Genomic DNA, 21,785 nt, shown 5'->3' with positions numbered 1-21,785 from the left:
ATTTTAGATTATTACTTGAGCTCTTATATATGTTAAAGTTAGCACTTAATAATGTTTTTTTCTTCATTTTACATGAAAATATACTTAAAAATTTCCTTATCTTGTAAAATAATAATTTTCGGAAGCGCTATTCAAATTATTCCAAAGTTTTAATTGATAAAATCCATCAATACAGTCTAAAATTAATAAAACAACACAATAAAGCATATTTACAGTAAGAAGTAACAAAATTTAAAATGAAGACTGAGTGTGGTAAATCTCGAAGCACGGAGAAATATTACTTTCTAACTCTTAGAAAAAGTATCACTTTTTAAATCTTTAGAAAAAGAATTATCACTCTTATCTGCGTTAGTAAATGGTTCATTAACCATACGAGGGTATTCTTCCTGTGGTAAATAGTGCCTTCGCACCATAATAGACAAGAGGTGAGACTTCCAGAAATAAAAAGAGAAAAAAATGGGAATATATCTGAAGTCAGTGCAAAACTGACTGGGCTGTCTAGTAACCCTGAAAGACCATGTATAGTAGAGGAAGAAACAGAATTAAAAAAGGAATTGGATATAAATCAGACACACAAATATTTACATTAGCACACCGCAATTTAAAGAGCCCATCTCTGTTTACAATTCGCTTCATCCCCCTCGTCAGACAGAATATATCAAACTCAAGGTCAGGAACCTAAAACTGTGTTCATTTAAAAAGTAATGGACATAGAATGCCATCTAGTGGCCTTCAAAAAAACGTTCCAGCTTAAAATGCGTATACGCATCACCTGTCCTCTGAATGCAGTCTCTAGCGATGCGTGGATGGGATGCCCGGCTGTAAGAGACGTTCTTAGGGAATGCGTATATAGTACACCCGTCGTGAAAGGGTTAATCTAATAAATATATGTGTTAAATGGAAGTATGGGAGGAGTTTTGCAAATACTATGATAAATAATTCAGGATTTTTTTTTTAATATTCACCTCATGCTTAGATATTTTAATGATTAATCAGTAAGTTTTAAAATTTATCCATGTAAGTGTATTGTCGCTCGTACATAATACATTTTTCATGATATTCTCTATAACTGAATGTAACATTACAGACTAGTTCAGCGTTTTGTGCAAATTTATATGCATAAATTAAGATACAACTATTTAGTTATAAATACAGATACGATTTATCTGAAGTATTAGATTTGTCTTTTTTCAAATGTATCATGAAAATATTCCTTACCGCTTGCTGTAAATAGTTCGAAGTCTGAGATCCAGACTTGCATAAATGCTTTTTTATAATTTATTTACTGTCTTAAGGGTGAAATAGGTAAAAAAAATATATGTATATATAAATTATCAAGATACAGTCAAAAGTCTTTAATCCGGACTCGTCGGGACTTCGGCGATTCCGGATTATAGATCATCAGTTTAAATCTGGTAAGATGGCATGCAGAAATTATAAAATTAAAAATATGAAACCGTAATTTATAAAATAATGAGCAATTATGATCTAAAGGGTATCAAAATTTACAAAAAAAAGAAGCTTAATATATATTTGTTTACTTTATTAAACATTTCTTTCAACGCGCGCATGCGTAAAGCATACCTTACGCATAGCCGAAATTAGAAAATTGCAACCAGAAAACTATTTGATTTGTATTCGTGATATTTATAATGACGAGGAATTTGATTTAAATCATATCAAAGACGGAGTACATCGAGATTAAATACTACATTTAGTAAGGAATTATAAGCCGAATAAAATAAAAACATCTGCCCTGAAGATAACGATAGTGCTGACAGATCAACTTCCAGTTCATTGCATGCCGCGAGCGTGAAATTAATAAACAGATTTCGGAACGGTTAGATAAACAAAGGATATACTTTTATCCATTTTTTGTAGCAATTCGTTTTTTGTTTCATGGACATCAAAGCATACTTTCGTTTTCTAGATCCTTTGGGGGCTCCAGCATCGGAAATTCTATTTGACATAATAGAAAGTTCAAGCTTACTTTTATAAAATTGCTCTTACAGTCTGCAAAAAATAATAAGCCGGATCCAATTCGAAGATTACGGAACAATACAATCATCAACATTAACTGAAATAGATAATTAGATAATTTTAGCTTATACCGTCCGTTATACATTAAACGCATGCGAAAACGTCGCAGACTTATATGCGCAGTCGTAAATGTCTTGCGCGCATGCGTCAACGTTGCGCATGCGCAGAAAGATTTTAGCTTTGAGGTCCGGATTATAGATCATTCCGGATTATGGGTGTCCGAATTAACGACTTTTGACTGTATTAAATTTAAAAATTCTAAAATTTTTTTTAATATAAATATTTAATATTTTAAATGTTTTTACCCCCTTAATGCTAATTAATATATGTGTTCAATGAAAATGCATGTAAGTGTATTGTTGCTCAGACATAATATATTTTTCCTGATATTCTCATGAACTGAACATAACTTACATACAGACTAGTTCAGTATTCTGTGCAAATTTATATGCATAAATCAAGATACAACTGTTTAGATATAAATATAGTCAAGTTTTATCTGCAGTATTAGATTTGTCATTTTTCTAAAATATTGTGAGAATATTCTTCACTGTTTGCTGAAAATACAGTACAAAGTCCGAGTTGCAGACTTGTCTTGACTTCGGCGATTCCAGAATTAGGATTTGTCCTGATATTAGATCATCAGTTTAAATCTAGTAAGATGGCACGTAAAAATTATAAAATTAAAAATATAAAATCATGATTTATGAAATAGTGAAACATTTCTGATCTAAAGAGTATCGAAATTTACAAAGAAAGCTTAATATTTATCTGTTTGCTTTATTAAACATTTCTTTCAATGTAAGTTGCTTCGTTTTTAGTGTTAATACTTTCTCTTTAATTCGGTACACAAACATAATATTTTGTTCAGTTACAAAGTTTCCTTGTTCAAGTCTTGTAATTGCGGTGTCAAGAATTCCAACTAACTTGCCAATCCAAATTTTTTCATTTTCAATAACCTCTCTCTTAACTTTTTCAGTATTAGTAGCATTATTTTCTGGATCTCGAACCATACTACAGATTTTGCTGTCCATTATTGATGATTGGGTCATTGTCATCAAAATTAAATATACTTTATTAAACATTTCATTTCATTTCCTTCGTGTGGTAGTTTCTTCTTATCTGCATCCCCACTAAAAAGTTATGAGCTCATTGGTGACTTTGAAGAGAATTCGTAACATCATTGTCGAGTTTGGAGACAAACATTATTTTGGAAGTCATTATATCTATTTAAATGCTGCTTTGACTCTTACTGTTTTATTATATTCTTCTTTTCCATGTAATACTCGGATACTCCTTGGTATTTTGTACTGTTTTGCTTGCTATGTACACAGGAATCTGTTTACAAAAAAAAAAAAAAAAAAAATTGAAAAGTGGACAAACCTTGTATTCAAATTCTAAAATAGGACAGAACAATGTGAATGATAATGGCTTTAAGCAAGCCACAACATGCTTTGTGACAGCAGAAAACAAAGTCTGATATTTCACCAAAGACCTGCAGCTTTTGTGACTGTCAGCAAAACATTGAAATTCCTATTGGAGGAATTTTTGTAGTACGAGTGGCAAAATATTCTAGACAGCCACTTCGGGCAGATGCTACATGCATATCTGGATTGCCACATAAAAAATTTTTGGTGACATGCTGCATTACCTCATCAGCAGTTTGTCATGGCTTCCTGTGTGTCTAATGAGAAATTATTGAATATATAGTAAAACACAGATATGAATACATTATCTGAAGGAAACCAGCACAATACTTGTTTTTATCTAAACGAAGTTTTTATATTATCAAGAGCATTTAACAATTCGAGATAAAGTAAAAAATAAAGTAACTCATTTTTAACTATGCATTTGATTATTTTGATTAGTATTTAATCCATACAGAAACTAATATCAGATTACTACTTATATTAATAAAAAGTACGGTATATACAAATTTGGGGGGATTAATTTCATGCTGTCATTTAAAGTAAAAAAAGGTCTATTTTTATACCTTAAATAAGAAGGTGGAATTTACTAGAAGTTTTTAGGATATTCTGATACTGATTTTATAATTTATTATTCGTTAATATGTGCAGATATTGCTATTTATATAAAATAAGCATAATTACTAAAATTCAATAAAGTAAAAAATATCACATAAATGAATAAACAAGAGCGAATTTTAAATATATAAATACAAATGTGTGTAGTAAAGGATATGTACCCAGGCCTGCGCATAGCCTAATCGGCGCCATCGTGCAAATGTATAGCGAGCGCGTTTATGCAGTATGCCTTTTGCGTACAGTTAACATTTAAAGCGAAGTATTATTAACATAATAATATAAAGCCCCAAAAAAATTACATTTCATGTTTTAATTTGTCTAAATGTCCAAACATTTTGTGCTTTGCTAAAACCCACACTCGAACATATTTATTGTAGAATTATATATACATTTATGTTATAAAAAGTGGCCCAACTGATATAGTGGTTAGCGTTGGTGACTGCAGTGCTAAAGTGCTCGGGTTCGAATCTCTCAGAAGGCATGCATATTTGTAAATGTATAGTATCCTTGCGGCATGGGGTACTCTAAATATGCGAGGCGAAAGTCTTATCGAAAGATTGGTGGTAGGTAAAGAGGGCTGGGAGACGGTCGGACCCGTCCCCCCTTGATGCTGTCATCAAATTTGGGGTGGAAACTGAGCTTTAGCGCACTGTCACCTGTAAGGTGCTGAAGGCTGTTGCCATTGGCAGGTATATCTTGCGCTCCTTGCCACAAGGAATTTTGTAGACCTTGGGCTGACTGTATCTCAGACAAGTGAGCATTAGTCAACAACAACAACCTGTTATAAAAACGTAACACTGCAAGCAAAATGAAATTGGATATCAAATATATTGCTGAATACTAATTTTATTATCTTAAAATTTTTAAAAACATTAATTTAGATATCTAAAAAGTTTGCACTCAATAAACTGTTGTTCGCAGCATTGTTTACTAATTTTATTATCTTAAAATTTTTAAAAACTTTAATTTAGATACCTAATAAGTTTGCACTCAATAAACTGTTGTTCGCAGCATTGTTTACGCTGCGAACGACAAGGTTCAAACTATGATTAGAAAAGGGCACAAAAAATGCTTTGGGGTTGATATCTAGGGATATATCCAAAATACACTTTTACATACCGCTATATTGTTGACAATGTTAGAGTTTCAACCGGTAATGCTATATTTCCTGCAAATTGTTGCAAAAGCTGCAGTTCATGTATAAAAGAACTATAGATATTTATATCGCTTTTATTTTTATCAGTTAATGCTTTTTACAGTTTTTGACATATAAGTTGAGCTGATCTTGTAAATCTAGGTGAACGAAAATATGTGATGCCGATGCATATATAAGAGTATAAGCGAGTGCCATAGACGCAATCGACAAATTGCTTAATCCTTATCTTGAGTTTACTGTTGCAGTGGTAGTAATTTGTGCAACATTTATCTTTTTTTCGCGTTTTTTTTTTTTTTTTTTCTGACTGCTTGTTGTTACTGAAATTTTATATAAAAAAGGTAAGTGCAGTTACATATTATATACATATACACTTAGGCTCGCTGTGTAATTCAGAAAAGCAATGATTTGAGCGTAATTACTCGAAAAAGATTTTTTACATGAACCAGTTGTTTATCTAACTAAAAATTATTATCTTTCGAGAAGAAAGGATTGACATGTTTACGGAGTATCACTGAATATAAAATACACCTATTTTAGATTTGAAGAAGGAAAAATATACAAGGTATTCTGAAATCAAAAACTGGCCTTTTTCCGATTTTTAGCTGTATGCAAAACCGAAGGAAAAAGTTTCATTATTTCATTACATCTTAAATGCATGCTTTAAATTTTATTTATTTACTGTAATAAACAAAAGAGTAGTACCACCTCCTTGAATTATTTGGTATTGATCTAATAGTTCATATATTTTCCAAGCAATGGTTTAAGATATACTCAACTTTTCAGAAGTAAGGTAAAATATTTCAAACAGTGACTTTCCAAGTGTTTTTAAGAAGTGTTTTACACAACAGTTCTTATAATACAGTGAAATACGTTTAATGTGAAAATGTGTTGGACGAAATATCGATTAATACGAAATAATACGTTGGTTCCCACAAACTACAGTAGAAGTTCAGAAATCCTCAAAGCTGAGGACCAGAGGTTCTGCGGATTTTAGGATTTTGCGCATATTAGGACAGAAAAGATAATATTCAGACTAAAAGTGCAAAATAAATAAGGTGTATTAGATACTTTTAATTAAATTATTATATACATTATTTCAATAATTAATTATATGCATTAAATTATTATTACATACATAAACTGATATTATATTGTTCATTTACAATAGGCCCTTCTATTTTTAAATTAGCATGAATCTGCTTTCCCTTTTCTCTCAGGAGTAGGCCTGAAATAGGTACCCCATCACTCAGCCGCTGCCCGAAACACTCGTACAAGACAGCATCAAGGTTTGCCGATTTCGCTTCATGTAAAGATATCCTGTTTCGGATTCCGGTATTAGAATCACTGTTGTTGTAAAATTTCAACAACTTTTCTTTATTGTTCCGTATATCATACACAGTCCGTGTGGTAATTCCATACGATTCTGCTATGAATCGAGCAGGAGCACCTGCCTCCACGTGGACCTGGAACGTCTTGGCGCGCAATGAACTGGAAGTTGATCTGTCAGCACTATCCTTCTCTTTAGGGCAGATGTTTTTATTTTATTTGGCTAATAATTCCTTACTAAATTTAGTATTTCATCTTAATGTACTCCGTCTTTGATATGGCTTAAATCAAATTCCTCATTACTATAAATATCACGAATACACATCAAATAGTTTTTTGGTTGCAATTTTCTAATTTTGACTATGCGTAATGTATGCTTTATGCATGCGCGTTGAAAGTAATGTTTAATAAAGTAAACAAATAAATATAAAGCTTTTTTTTTTGTAAATGTTGATACCCTTTAGATCATAATTGCTCTTTATTTCATAAATTACGGTTTCATATTTTTAATTTTATAATTTCTGCATGCCATCTTACCAGATTTAAACTGATGATCTATAATCTGGCAAAACCGATAATCCGGAATGGAAGTCCCGACGAGTCCGGATTAAAGACTTTTGACTGTATATGAACATCTTATATGAATTATAATTTACAAGGCAATAATATAAGTGATTATTTATCCTGCCTAAGAGTTATATTTATAAATTGATAGCCATATGTGCTGAATACAAGAAATAACATTTGATGGAATTATATACACGTGTTTATGCCTACTATTCGCAAGCCAGTTTACTGAAAGCAACAAATGTAGAGAAGTTTTTGACTTTTATAATGGAAAAAATTGTGCACGTGAGAAATGTGTTTTAAGTGATATTGTTGCACCAAATAACAGTATTATAGAGTTTGCAGTCAAAAATCAAAATATTAACTTACAAATATTTATACCCTGCCTGAAAATTGGTAAGGAAGAGTTAGATTTTTTTATCATTTTTTTAACAAAATGGCACATATTTATTGAATATTTTGCAGAATTGCACAGATTAAAATATTTTTAAAAACTAAATAATATATATATATCCACCTTAGAGATATTTTTGGTAATTAGAAAAAATTTATTTTTAAAGATCTTATCGTATGGTGTCCTGTATAGTTATTTGTCCTGTGACTACAGTGATCAGGAATGAAAATTTCCATAAATGAACTATTCTTTAATAATTATCAAACTGTATTTGTTCTTAGCCAATAGTAAGCTATTTTAGCTGTTGTCAGTACACTAGTAGTGTAACTCAGTATCAAATTCTATCAAATATTTTTCTTGAATAAATGTTTTTATTGTTACTACATAGTATGTTATTTTTAAAATACTTTCTAATATCCATAATTAGAATTAAATTTTGGCATGGTTATTTTGAAATTTCAAGATATTTATTGCCATGATATACTATAATAGCTTCACCGCCTAGAAATATTACGAAATGCTAAATTCCAGATACTTGAAAATTCCAGGTACACTAGAACTCCAATTATCCGAATAATTTGGGACTGGAACCCATTCGAATAATTGTATTTTTTTCGAAGAAATTCGAAGAAAAAGGAGGGAAAAAAGCTGTTTTTGAAGAAAAGAGGTTTTAATTAAATAAAATGAAAAGACAGCACTTTTACATCTATGTGATATAGTGTATTTTACAGCACTTACAAGTGCTGATAATAATTGCTTGCTGAACATCTCGTAAAGTAAGCTGTTTGACTGTCTTCATCCATTTTCTGGCAGCCAAGTCGTGCTTGTGCTTGACAATGAGAAGCTGTATGTGGTTGTATTTGGGTTGACGCTCCTTCAAATGCTGATCATTTGCGGTCAAATCATAAAGAAACGAAAGCACGAGGATGCAAGAAATAGGAACATGAATATCAAAAGCATACTTTAAAATGATGTTCTTAGGTTGTTTGAATATATGTAAATACTTTTATTGAAATTATATGTGAATGTACGTCATGCATAATGTAACATGAAAAGCCTCAACAGTGTGAAATGTTGCTGGGAAAACAAGGTTATAGTGATAAGTACATTTAACATTAATTTAATTAATTAATTACAAATTAAATGGGTATCTCACCAAATTAATGAGTGCCAAGCTGGCATTGGTCTTGGCAACTAATTTTTATCTCTTAAACTTCCAGAAATCTATTCCTTTGGAAAATAAATTTTATGAAGCCATCATCGGATCTGAGTGCATTCAATCCATTACATACCTGTAGACACATAACAATATCAAATTCTGAAAAATGCTTTTAAGACATAAAAGCTTACAGACTCTGTTGGCTTTCAACATCAAAGAAAATATATTATCCGATTGTGAAACTCTTCTGAACATGAAAGTTGAAGGAGACATTGCCAATCATTTCAGCAGAAGCAGATTATTCAGAGACTCAAATTATGGATATTGCATGTAAAAAGCTAAATCATTTAGAATTTTTCACATTGCATTGCCATTCTTTACCTATTTTTAAAGTCGAATATGTTGATAATGAAATATTACACTTACTTTGAGAATATTACACTTCATGAATCTGATATTTATAAAGTTTTTGAAAATGGGAAGAAAATATACATATAAGAAATACTTAATCCATCTTTTCAAATATATAAGAAATACTTAATCCATCTTTTCAAAAATTAAACCAGCTTTTCAAGAATTAGTCAAATGCACATTAAACCAAAACAGACTACTATGATTGCATTGTGACATCATCTTTATTTATTATTGAAGTAAATCACACTTTGGTGACAGTGTATATGTGTTAATAGCTGTATTATGGCATTAAAAATCTCTCACTAAATTTTTTCGAGGGAAAAATTTTCTGAAATATGCCAGTTACTTGAATAGCCGATAGTCTGGCTTTATTGTATGTATATAGAAATTCTCTCAGGCAGACTTTATTTATCATAAAGTTACATAAAATTTCAGTTCACTTTTTTCAACTGTGGTAGGAAATATTAAAGTTATTAAATTTTCTCATGTATTGACTCAGCATAGTATCCATTACAAATAAAGTCAGTTTCTACACTTTAAGTGTCTTTTTGACGAGTAGGACAAATGAAAACTTTTAGTTTTGTGGACCCAAAAATTTGCTTTTTTACCTGCTGGCCGAATTGCTTGGTTTTGCGCAGAAACTCTAATTTTAATTGTAAAAAAAAATTTTTTTCCTGCATTTTTAATATTGTTAATTTGTTGTTGTTTTGGTAATGTTTAGTGTGCTGCTAATTTTGAAAATGGCCATTGTCTTTTGCATCTTAAGCTTGGGGAAAGATGGCAGACAAAAAATGGGTGGAATCAGAATGTTCCACAAATGTTAGCACATTCAAATTAAATCTAAAATTTCTCTTAGCAACCTTAAAACTATTAGTTTAATTATTTTTGTCTTAAATTCGTAACAGAACTAATTAAACACAGAATTCTGTGTAAATGAAAAGTCTCAAGTGCTTATATAAGGTTCCAGAATTTAAATTTTTTTTTTTTTTTTTTTTTTTTTTTTTTTTTTTGTTACTTGAAAACAATTATTTCATGGAATGTAGTTTTCATTTTCCCAGTGTCAGTAAATGTTTTAAATGAGCTTTCTCTAGATAGATAGGTTTGCCACATTACTCATGTATTTTTTTACTTTTTACTATTTCTATTGAAAACTCTGTAAGTAATTTAAGTACAAAGGATGCAGTTGGCGTAAGAAAATAACAAATGAAACCGATACATGGAAAAATCAGTAACTCTGAGCTTTATGTATTTAAAAAAATAAAGAAAACCTGCATTTGAATTAGACTAAATACTAATAGTGATATTTTATTTTGTCTAATAAAATAATTAATTTTTTTATCTAATAAAATATCTTAATTATTTTTTATGTGAATCCTGACTCTCATTGTTGTCCTATACTGTCTCTAGATCTCAAATAATGTAATACTGCTGCTACTGCTGTCTGTGTTGTCTCCTTCAGCTTGCAGGTCATCACCTTTCAGTCCACCTTCCCACATGCAGTTATCTTCAGAACTGTATCATCCATGAACCGTCAGGTTCCTTTCAAAGGGCGGCTGGATTGAAGAGTCCTATCCCTGTCGAGGCTGAATCTCTTTTCGAACGTTGAATCCATAAGTGCGTTCCGGCAGAGTGATGATGGGCAGAAACATGTCCATAAGCAAAGTATATGGCATAGAGTCCAGTTGAAAGTGAATTGGTGACACATGCACTTGGGGAGAAGTATTCGGAGGCTAAATCCTAGGACGAAAGTCGATGCGCTGAGGTGTGGAGTAGAAGGCGGCGTCAATGGGCGGAGAGAAGGCTTGAGAATCTTCAGGTCAGGTGGTTTGTATTGGCCAATGGTAGAAAAAGCTGTTATTTTTGGTAATAGAGCTGAGGGGTCTCATGCAAGCAGTATATAATGTTCCAAAATCTAAGATATAATTTATATATATATATTTTTTTTCTATTATTTAATTAAAGATGTTAGATTCCTCACATATGTTAAATAAAATTAAGAGTTTCTCCATAGGTGTATCTACTGATTTTAACTGTTCTAAATTATTTTTAAGAATGGAAAAGAATTTAAAGATATTATTGTTACCGAAAATATTATTAAGTTCTTTTAACGTGGAAAATATGTCAGTGAAAATATTCGCGTTAGATGTGGCGTTCGTATTCTGGTTTCGAGTGTCTTGTGTGTTGTTGGATGTAACCTGCGCGTATGTTCTGCCTTGCGTGGATGTAGGTATGTTTGAGGTGGTATTGTTTGGGGCAAAAGTGTAATTTGGTGAATTATTTATGTTTCTGTTTTTGGGGAATTTCTCGCAACCGCGATAGGAAGCTGGATGATTTTTGTGGCAATTTGTGCAGATGGGGTTGTCTATTTTTCCTTGTGTAGGGCAATCTGTGGTTTTATGTTGTTGTGCGCATTTAACACACCTAGGTAAGAAGAAACAATTATCTGAAGAGTGGTTGAAACGTTGACAATTATGGCATTGTGGTGTAATGTTTTTGTTGATGTATTTTTCAACTGTAATGATGAACATACCTAGGTGTGTTTCATTGTAGATTTTATCAATGTTGGGTGTCTGCATAAGTTGGATCTGAAATAGTGGCATGGGTTGTTTGGTTTTGAATCTGGTGAGCTGAACTACTTTGTGTACTGTGTAGCCAAGGTTTGTAAGTTCAGTGGAAATTTCATGTGTGTCTGTGGTGATGGGTAGGCCTCTAATGACTACTTTGACTGGGCGTTTATGTTTAGGTGTAATGACGTAGTGTTCGATGTTATGTTTTTGTAGATCTGTGGTGAGTTGTCTGTGGTCATCAGTTGTTGAGGGTAGCAATTTTAAGTATTCTCCACTTATTTTAGCATAGAAAGTAGCTTGTGTAAGTGTAGTAAGTTTTTTGATGTATTGGTTGTGTGTGGCGCCATCTGTCGGCTTAACCATAATTGGGGTAGGTGTGCTGTAGTTTGGAAGTCTTGCATCTGGTGATTGTGAACTATTATTTTGTTGTGTGGGTTGAGTAGAATGAATGTTAGGTTGCGGAAGTGCCGTGAAGCTGTTTTGGGTGGGAATAGTGCTTGGTGTGATATTTACGGGTTTCTTAGCAGTTTTATGTGGTTTTTGAAATCCTTCCGAGTCATCCTCGCTATCTGATGTATCACATGGTTTACGTTTCTGTTGTGCTATTGGCTGTGTAGTGCTTGCATGATAAAGAGCAAAATTCAACTTACCCCTCAGCTTCTGAAGAGTCTGCTTGCGTTCTTCGATCATCTTTTTTCCAATCTCCGTGGTGTAATCTCGGTCCGTAACAGGCCTGTGTGCAGCGAACGTTTGTACGACACGAAGTCCCTCCTCGACTCTTGTTTCCACTATCATAATTTCATCACGTAATGCCGCTATTTCTTGTTCCGTAAAAACATGCTCCGTGTCCTGGTCCATATCAGTGGCCGCCGTATTCAAGCTGTCCGAAACCGGATCCGTACCTTTATCAGGTGGAACTGCTTCGCTATGAGGAGTCTGCTTAGTACGAGCCATATCGACAAGTCACGATTTCGTTAAAACGAGAAAATGTTTCAGAACTGTACAGACCATTAAGATATCCCCATTTTCTTGAAGCCCTTCTCTATTATTTCTTCATGAATTAGAGCCCATTTACAAGCAAATCAGTTAGTAAAAAGAAATTAACCACTATGTACAGAAACTAATTTTAAAATTCAGAGGCGATTGATTTCTGAACACCGTGACGAAATTGAAATTTCCGTGGCTGCTTAAAATATTTTCGGAAAGTTTGGGTAAAGTGCTTATGAGAAATATTTAGGTATTATAATTAATTATGGTTATAAATTAATCGAGGCACAACTGACAACATTATTGAACAAACCTGTTTGAAATCTGCCTTTTATTTTTGTTTACTTTGTTTATAAATAGATTAAAAATTAAATATTAGTTTATTATAATTTAAATTATAATAAAATTAATGTAGTTATAATGCTTAACTGTGCATTATAATTTATCAATACATTATACAATAAAAAGTTATTGGTGTAAATGTTAATTAGATTTTTATGTAGCAAGCGAATTATGCATATAATTCATTAGAAGGATTTTTTTCTTTCAGCATTCATCTGAAGGTGATACTTAGTGTACCCAAAAGTTTTAAACACTTGTTTGCACTAGCAAAATTCTGAGCCTTAGAATGGAAAAAGCCTGAAACTGAACTGAACAGGTAAACTGATTCTCAGCGTGAGCTGAAACATGTATACTTGATGACTGCATTAATGTAATGTGAACATCTACTTTTGAATGTTTATTTGGCCAAACTGATATAAACATGGAAAATGTAAAACTTTGTGATATGAAGATTTGATCAGCCAGAGACGTGGGAGTTATCAGGAGGTATTTTGTTGGCATTGCATGCTGAGCAATATGGTAGAAAATTCAACGTAGGATTTTAGATGTTCCAAAGTGTACTTATATGCTATTTTATATGATAAAAAGCTAAAAATTTCTGAAACTAAAAGCAGTATCCTTTTTCTTGTAATTTGCTGCTGAGATCAAAACAAATTTATGTAAATTGAGCCTGTGTTTAACACTGATGGTTGTATGTAAAGATATCAGTTTACTAGGCCATAATTAATGCTATGTAATATATACAGTCAAAAGTCGTTAATCCGGACTCGTCGGGACTTCGGCGATTCCGGATTATCGATTTTTCCGGATTATAGATCATCAGTTTAAATCTCGTCAGATGGCATGCAGAAATTCTAAAATTAAAAATATGAAACCGTAATTTATGAAATAAAGAACAATTATGATCTAAAGGGTATCAAAATTTGCAAAAAGAAAAAGCTTAATATTTATTTGTTTACTTTATTAAACATTTCTTTCAATGTAAGTTGTTTAAGTTTTGCTTCGTTTCATGTGATAATACTTTCTCTTTAATTCTATTAAACAGACATAATTTCTTGTTCAGTTACAAAGTTACGCTGTTCAAGTCCTATAATTGCTGTGTCGAGAACACCGACTAATTTGTCAATCTAAATTTTTTCGTTTTCAATAACCTCTGTTACTTTCTTCGCTATCGAAAGCGAATTATCATGACGAGGAACTTGTTTTAAATCATATCAAAGACGGAGCATATCGAGATGAAATACTACATTTGGTAAGGAATTATAAGCCAAATAAAATAAAAACATCTGCGCTGAAGATAAAGATAGTGTTGACAGATCAACTTCCAATTCATTACGTGCCCGCCGCGCGGCGATCCCCCCGCCGAGCCGCGTGAAATTGATAAACAGATTTCGGATTTCAAAACATACTTTCGCTTTAGATCCTTTACATATTAACAAATATATATCGTAAATTCTATTTGATATAATCGAAAGTTTAAGCTTATTTTTATAAAATTGCTCTTACAGTCTGCAAAAAATAATAAGCCGGATCCAATTCGAAAATTAAGAACAACGCAATCATCAACATTAACTGAAATAGATAATTAGATAATTTTAGCTTATACGTCCATTATAATAAAACGCGCACGCGAAAACGTATTCTGCACTTGCGCAAACTCATATGCGCAGTCGTAAAGGGTCTTACGAGCACGCGTAAACGCCTATGCGCATGTGTCAACGCGGCGCATGCGCAGAAAATTTTTAGTTTTGAGGTCCGGATTATAGATCATTCCGAATTATGGGTGTCCGAATTAACGACTTTTGACTGTATATGTATAATAAGTGTACAGAGAATGTGATTTATACAATATATGTAATAAAAGCAATAACAAAGATGTGATATATGAATTGAGATATCCAATATAATTTCATTTTAAATTTAAATACTTATATAAATAAAAAAGTATTTTTATATTTAATTACATAGATTTCTGGCAATATTTAATATGATTTTCATTGATGTTTTTTACATATTCTTTTTTCGCTTGTATTCCGTTTGCTTATTCAAATTGTTTTTAATCTGATTAGAAATCCATAGCTTAACTTTCACCCCAGTTCCTCTGTGATTTCACTAAATGTACTTGAACTGCATTTTTCACAATTTGCAGTGAAACTTAATATACACCGTCTCAAAAAAGTGATGGGACACTTGTGTTTTACAAAAGGAAACTGCAATAAAATAAATTTAAAAAACATGTAAAATATTTTGTGGGTGTGTTTCATACTTAAATTTAGTAACAATTATTATATAACATACATTTTCTAAAAATATTAAAATATTAATTTAATAAAAATCCAATTGTTTAGAACGGAGCAGAAAATGGCTCACTTAAGTGATGGGACACTACGTACTATGCAACAAAAATCGTCTGAAGTAAGCAATAAAAATACCTTTTGGGGTATTTATTTTTACTCAAAAGCAATTGCCAATAATTTATAAAATCGTCTGCAGTATTTCTCTCCAGTTTGTTTTGGAATTTTTGTGTTTTTTAGCTCTGTGCAGCCATGAATGCTAAACGAAAAGAAACTTTGCCTGGAATTCGAAAATTAGTTATTAATTTGCATATTAAACGTGGAAAATCTATTAGAGAAACTACTGAAACAGTTAACTTCAGTCATTCAACAGTTTTCAGTATCATTAAACGATATAAAAAGAATCATATGATTCAGGATAAAAGAAGACCTGGCTGACCATCAAAAGCTATCCAATGGAATAAAGTGAATTATCGTTCGAAATATTTTAAAAAAAAAAATCCAAGAATGAGTGCTCCTAAAGTTTCTGCTGATTTACAAGCATTATATGGAGTAATTGTTAATTCTGAGACTATTAGAAGAGTAATTCGATCTACTGGGTATCACGGTAGAGCAGCCAGGAAAAAATTCTTCGTAAAGAATAGAGAACTCAGACTGGCTTTCGCAAAATCCAACATAAATAAGAATTCTGATTACTGGAATGAAGTTATATTTGCTGATGAGAGTAAATTTAATATATTTGGTTCTGACGGTAGAATCTTGGTGTGGAGAAAACCCAGGGAAGAATTTCGCAAACAGAACTTGGTGCTAACAGTAAAATATGGTGGAGGAGGAGTCATTGTATGGGGGTGTATGTCGTTCGCTGGAGTTGGTAATCTTGTTTTTATTGACAGTATAATGGATCAGTACAAGTATATTGACATTTTAAATCAAAATTTGAAATCTTCAGCACGAAAATTGAAGCTTATTAACGATTTTAAATTCTACCAGGACAATGACCCCAAGCACAGTGCTTTGAACGTTAGACTCTGGCTGCTGTATAACTGTCCTGAAATAATAAAAACACCCACAATCTCCACAATTAAATCCCATAGAGAATATTTGGCAAGAATTGGAATCAAGAATTCGCAAACACACCATTTCTTCAAAACAACAACTAAAATCAGTGCTTCAAGAAGAATGGGGTAAAATCACTCCAGAAATCACAAAAAAATTAGTCGAATCCATCCCAAGAAGATTAAATCATGTTTTAAAAGTAAAAGGAAATCCAACAAAATATTAAAACCTTTTAAAAAGTAAAATTTTTGGATAAATATTTGATGGAAAAGTAAGTGTCCCATCACTTAAGTGAGTCATTTTCTACTCCGTTCTAAACAACTGTATTTTTATTAAAATTTTAATATTTTGCGAAAATGTATGTTATATAATAATTGTTACTAAATTTAAGTATGAAACGCACCCACAAAAAATTTTACATGTTTTTTAAATTTATTTTATTGCAGTTTCCTTTTGTAAAGCACAAGTGTCCCATCACTTTTTTGAGACACTGTATTTTAATTGTAATTGTTGTAGTCGGATGCTGCAGACAGACGATTATGTAACGGCTGCGCGAAGTCGACAGAAGGAGCACTACATTTGATTGGACTATATTTTATTATTCTTATTTTTTCTTTAACTGCGAGCTAAGCGGGGAAATTCCCTTTTCACTCAGTATATGTATGCACTTGATAGAGTAATGTAACGTTTTCCACTTGTGTGAGATATCCATATGAAAATCTTTATATTAATAATCCCTGCTGTGATTACTAAATTTGAAACCTGCACGTTGTAGCCGTGAGAGTTGCAAGATAGTAAATCTGGCGTCTGCTACTTTATATTTTTGATGAAATATGGATATAAAAGTTTTGAAGTCAAAGCAAAAATTTCGGAGAACAGCATTTACGGTATGCTGCAACGATATAGCACCGAAGAACGGAAACAAAAGTTTAAAAAGTGACAAAGTCAGTACGTTGTTTAAACAGATTCAGGACAAATTCACGCATTTGGAAACAACTCAAGAAGTTTCGAATTTGTTGCTAAGTAAGTTTCGAATTTGTTGCTACTCTTCAAGACGAATATTCGGAGGATTTTTTGAAAGCAGAAGAATACCGAGACAAGTTCTGCTTGGTTTGTTCGCTGTTAGAAAATGCAAAGAAAGGAATTCGATTACGGAAGGAACAACTACCAAGCAAAAAAGAAAATTCAAGCTTCCGAAACTTGAATTGAGTAAATTTAGTGGAGAACTGAAAGACTTTCTGGCCTTTTGGTCCCAGTTTTAAAAAATTTACAAAGATGATTCTATTGTGGATGTAGACAAATTTCAATATCTGTTACAATGTGTGGTAGCAGATTCTAAAGCGTCAAGACTGGTAACAAGTTTTCTGCCAACTAAAGAAAACTATTCAAAGATGATTGCACAACTTAAAGAACGCTTCAGAAGAGATGAACTTTTGGTTCGGTTTTATGTACGGGATCTACTTTCCATAGTAATGAAAAATGCTGTTGGACGAATTAAAGGAGATTTAGCTGAACTTTATGATTTACTTGAGAGCAAGCTCATGGCACTTGAAAGCCTCGGTAGAACTAAGGAAAAATTTGCAGAATTTTTAGAGCCACTTGTTGAGTCCTGTTTACCAGAGACTGTTCTTCGTGCGTGGGAAAGAAGCCGCTCGATGGAAGATACTGCGTCGCAGCAAGATAGTGCGCGCTCTTTGGATAAACTTTTGTGCTTTCTTCGAAACGAAGTGCAAAGTGAGGAAATGATTAAGCTTGCTCGTACCGGGTTGGGAGCTTCACGTTCTGCACATTTGCGCCCACATGCTAATGTTCCGGGTTGCTCTACAGCTGCTACCTTGTTAAATGTTCAAGACAATACAGGTAGGCGAAATTTACATTGTATTTTTTTTTGTGAAAAATCCCACAATTCTGTGGAATATTTTTCTGCTCGCAAAATGTCTTTAGAAGATAAACGAAAACTTTAGGTGCAAAAGCGCACCTGTTTTCGCTGCCTACAAAGTGGACATAGTTCATGCGCATGCAAAAGTAAAGTAAAATGTTTAACTTGTGATGAATTTCACTATCACATTATGTGCTCAAATGGAGAACCTGTAAAGCGAAATGAAACTGTCAGTACTGTAATTTCAAGTACTGCATTGTCTAATCAGTCAACTGTTAATGAAAATGTGTATTGCAAACACTTGTTTTAAAAATAGTATTCGAAGGTAGACAACTTACTGTTCGTACGATTTCGGACAGTGGCGCTCTCATAAAGGGTCATCCCGTTTTTGCAACTGCGTCCTAAATCGAAACAAACCATTATAAACGGTTTGTTTGAGAGGAGAGAGATAAGTCCTCATTCCCATTTAGTGTTTGATGTTAATTTAAGATAATTTGAGGGCACTTACGACCATAACTTTGAAGTACTATCTCAAAACAAAATTATGTGAATGTGTTCCAAAAGTAGTTGATCACAATACCGTGAAAGAATTAAAAGAAAGAAATATTACCTTGCCTGACTTGAAAGCTAAAGTATATTACATTGAGTTGCTTTTAGGAGCAGATGCCATTGGGAACATTATTACTGGCAGCTCTCTGAAACTGAACTCGGGTGTAACTGTAGTTGAGACTAAATTCGGATACACTGTGATTGATAAAGTGAACAGCTTATCTAAAGAACCTACTTCAGCTACTATTCCAGCATTACTAGAAAATAATTTGTGCAATAATGTAGTTTCGTTGCATTGTGCTAATCTTAGCGTAACTGAACTCTGGAATTTAGATGCCATTGGCATAATAGACCCAACAGAGAATGTTAAACGTAAACTTTCTCACTCTGACACCGTTAAGCAATTTAAAGAGAATTTAAATGTTCTTCCTGATGGTCGATATGAATTGCCACTACCCTTTAAATCTGAAATTCTGTTACCTAACAATAAGTCTTGACTTCAAAGAATGTGTTAACGAGGAAATTCAGTTAGATAACTATAAGGTAGTTTTTAAGAAATGGGAAGACCTAAAAAAAGGTTCCTGAAACTGAAATTGATAATTTGAGTTCTTATTTGCCCATAGACCTGTTATAAAGCATACTAGCCAGACAATGAAGGTAAGGCCGGTGTCGACTCTTCAGCCCGAGAGAGAAATCAACCGTCCCTAAATGATTGTTTAAATAGAGAGCCGAATTTAACTGAACTCATACCTAATATAATTGACAGGTTTAGATTGTATTCCTTTGGTTTATCATTGGATATAGAGAAAGTTTCTTCAGCTGAGTATTATCCCAGGACATAAAAATTATTTGAGGTTTTTTTCTTCCAACTCTCGAAGAACCTATGATTTACAGACACTGTAGAGTGGTGTTCGGCGTTTGTTCGTCTCCGTTCCAACTCTTTCCATCAATAGATCATTTCTTGGATAATTCCCCTGCCGAGTTTGACGATGTGACCCAAAAATTAAAGCATTCGTTTTGTGTTGACAATTGTGTCACCGGGGTTCACGATATTAAACAGCAAGAAAATTTTATAGTTAAGGTGACAGAAGTAATGGCTCGAGGATGTTTTGACCTACGGAGTTGGGAAAGTAATGTTCCAGGTCATTGTATTTCCCGTAGTTCATGTATAACTTGTCTTCTTGGAATCTTATGGGATTTGGATAACGATACATTAAAATGTATTCTTAATTTTTCAATGGATAATGATATAAGTAAACGTAATATTTTGGCTATGGTACATAAAATTTTTGATCCGCAGGATTTTTTGAGTCTAACTACATTGTTACCTAAGTTACTATTACAGGAAGATTGGACTATGAAATTAAAATGGGAGGACCCTTTGCCAGATAACATTCAGAAAACTTTTCAGAAGTGGCAGGATGAAATTAAATATCTTGAGAAAATCAGTATTCCACGATATGTAGAGATAAATGAGAATTCAGAGTTACATCTATTCATTGATGCACACAAGAGCTCCTATGGTGCATGTGTATACATTAGAACTTGTAACGCCTATGGGAGTCAAAATTCGATTGATCAGAGTCAAATCCAGGCTAGCGCCGCTAAAATCTCTGACAATACCCCGGTTAGAATTGATGGCCTGTTGCATTGGTGCGAGACTGGTACATTCAGTATACGCTGCCTTTCATTTGCCAGATTTGAAAATTATTGCATGGAGTGATTCTATGGTAGCACTCTGGTGGATTAAGAACCGTGGTGATTGGTCAGTGTTCGGTGCGAATAGAGTAAAAGAAATAAACAGTTTGATTCCTTCTCAGTGTTGGCGCCATGTACCAAGTTATTTAAACCCGGCAGATAATGCTTTCAAGAGGCTGGTGGGAGAGTTTAGTTCTTGTAGTAAAGGAACTGTTGAGAAGGACACTCGGTAACGCATTTCTTACACCTGAGGAGTTGTACACAGTATTGTGCGACTGCGAGTCAATAATTAAATCTACACCTCTTACCTATCTGCCCGAAAATCCGGATAATTTAATCCCACTTTCCCCAGCCATGTTTCTCATCGAGAATCGTAGCTTAGGTGTTCGCGATGTTGATTTCTGCGATTCGAAAGGTCTTCGGAAACGGCTAGACATTGCCAAAAATGATTTAAGGCGTAGATTTAGGAAAGAATATTTAGGCCTTCTGGCCCAAAATAAGAAGGATCCATCGTCAGAGCTACGGCTGGGTGAAATAGTCCTAATAGGAGATGAAATCCAAAAATGAATGCATTGGCCTTTATCTAAGGTCATTCGACTAATTCCTGGGAAAGATGGCAAGGTGAGAACTGTAAAACTGAAGACTCAACGTGGCACGCTGCTTCCCCATATATTGGCTACAGATGATATCTTAATAATCATCAAGGCCAACTTATACTCAAGGCCTGCCAGACTGAACGAAATTCCAGATCCCAGTTTTCAGTGGCTTTCGTGAAATTCATCACTAGGTGGCGCTCGCATTCTGTTACACTTTTGCTATATGTTCTCTATTTGTAATATGGCTCGTTATTAGCAAAAAGTGCATTTTATTAAAACGTGCTGCTGTAACTAATAGTAACATAGGATGGTATACTTAGAAAACAGAAGGTGTACGAAATCTGCAGTTGTCTTTAGGCGCTGAAAACTATAGCCAAGTCTTTAGCCATATTGGATGTCCAGTAATAGATTGCATGCATCTTAGAATTTCACCCACTGTCACCACCACCAGATGATGGGCGTCATTAGCATAGATATCGCATCATCTAAAGACGGCTCTCCAGTGGCCGGGCGGTAAAGCCGATGAACTCGGGCCGAGGTTCGAATCCCGGCGAGCAGATTGGATGCTAACTAAGTGTTTTCATGGTTTCCATATGTGTAACCTATATACAGTCCAATTTCCCTTAGAAAGTCTTTCACAAAGCCATCTCTTCCCTTAGACAGGTAGCCCTCGAATGCTTTGCCATAACTAAATAAACTGAACCCAACTCATCATC

The 21,785-nt window shown here is 33.3% G+C and overlaps 2 protein-coding genes across 2 annotated transcripts in view; both read left to right on the top strand.

Moving 5' to 3' along the window:
• Positions 1-14,878, top strand: part of LOC146993845 (uncharacterized) — an 85,425-nt gene extending 70,547 nt beyond the window's left edge. Inside the window, exon 8 of the mRNA XM_085826254.1 lies at positions 13,206-14,878. The gene's annotated coding sequence lies outside the window, so the exon portion shown is untranslated. The remainder of the gene's footprint in view (positions 1-13,205) is intronic.
• LOC146993844 (uncharacterized) overlaps positions 1-21,785 on the top strand; it is a 222,568-nt gene that overhangs the window by 150,481 nt on the left and 50,302 nt on the right. The gene's annotated exons all lie outside the window — the stretch shown is intronic.

The sequence above is a fragment of the Stegodyphus dumicola genome, chromosome 11, assembly GCF_044657685.1.
Source record: "Stegodyphus dumicola isolate Sdum_Otavi_A_Nest chromosome 11, ASM4465768v1".
NCBI lineage: Eukaryota > Metazoa > Arthropoda > Arachnida > Araneae > Eresidae > Stegodyphus > Stegodyphus dumicola.
The sequence above is the reverse complement of the archived record's forward strand: the minus strand, read 5'-3'. Positions and strand labels throughout refer to the sequence as shown.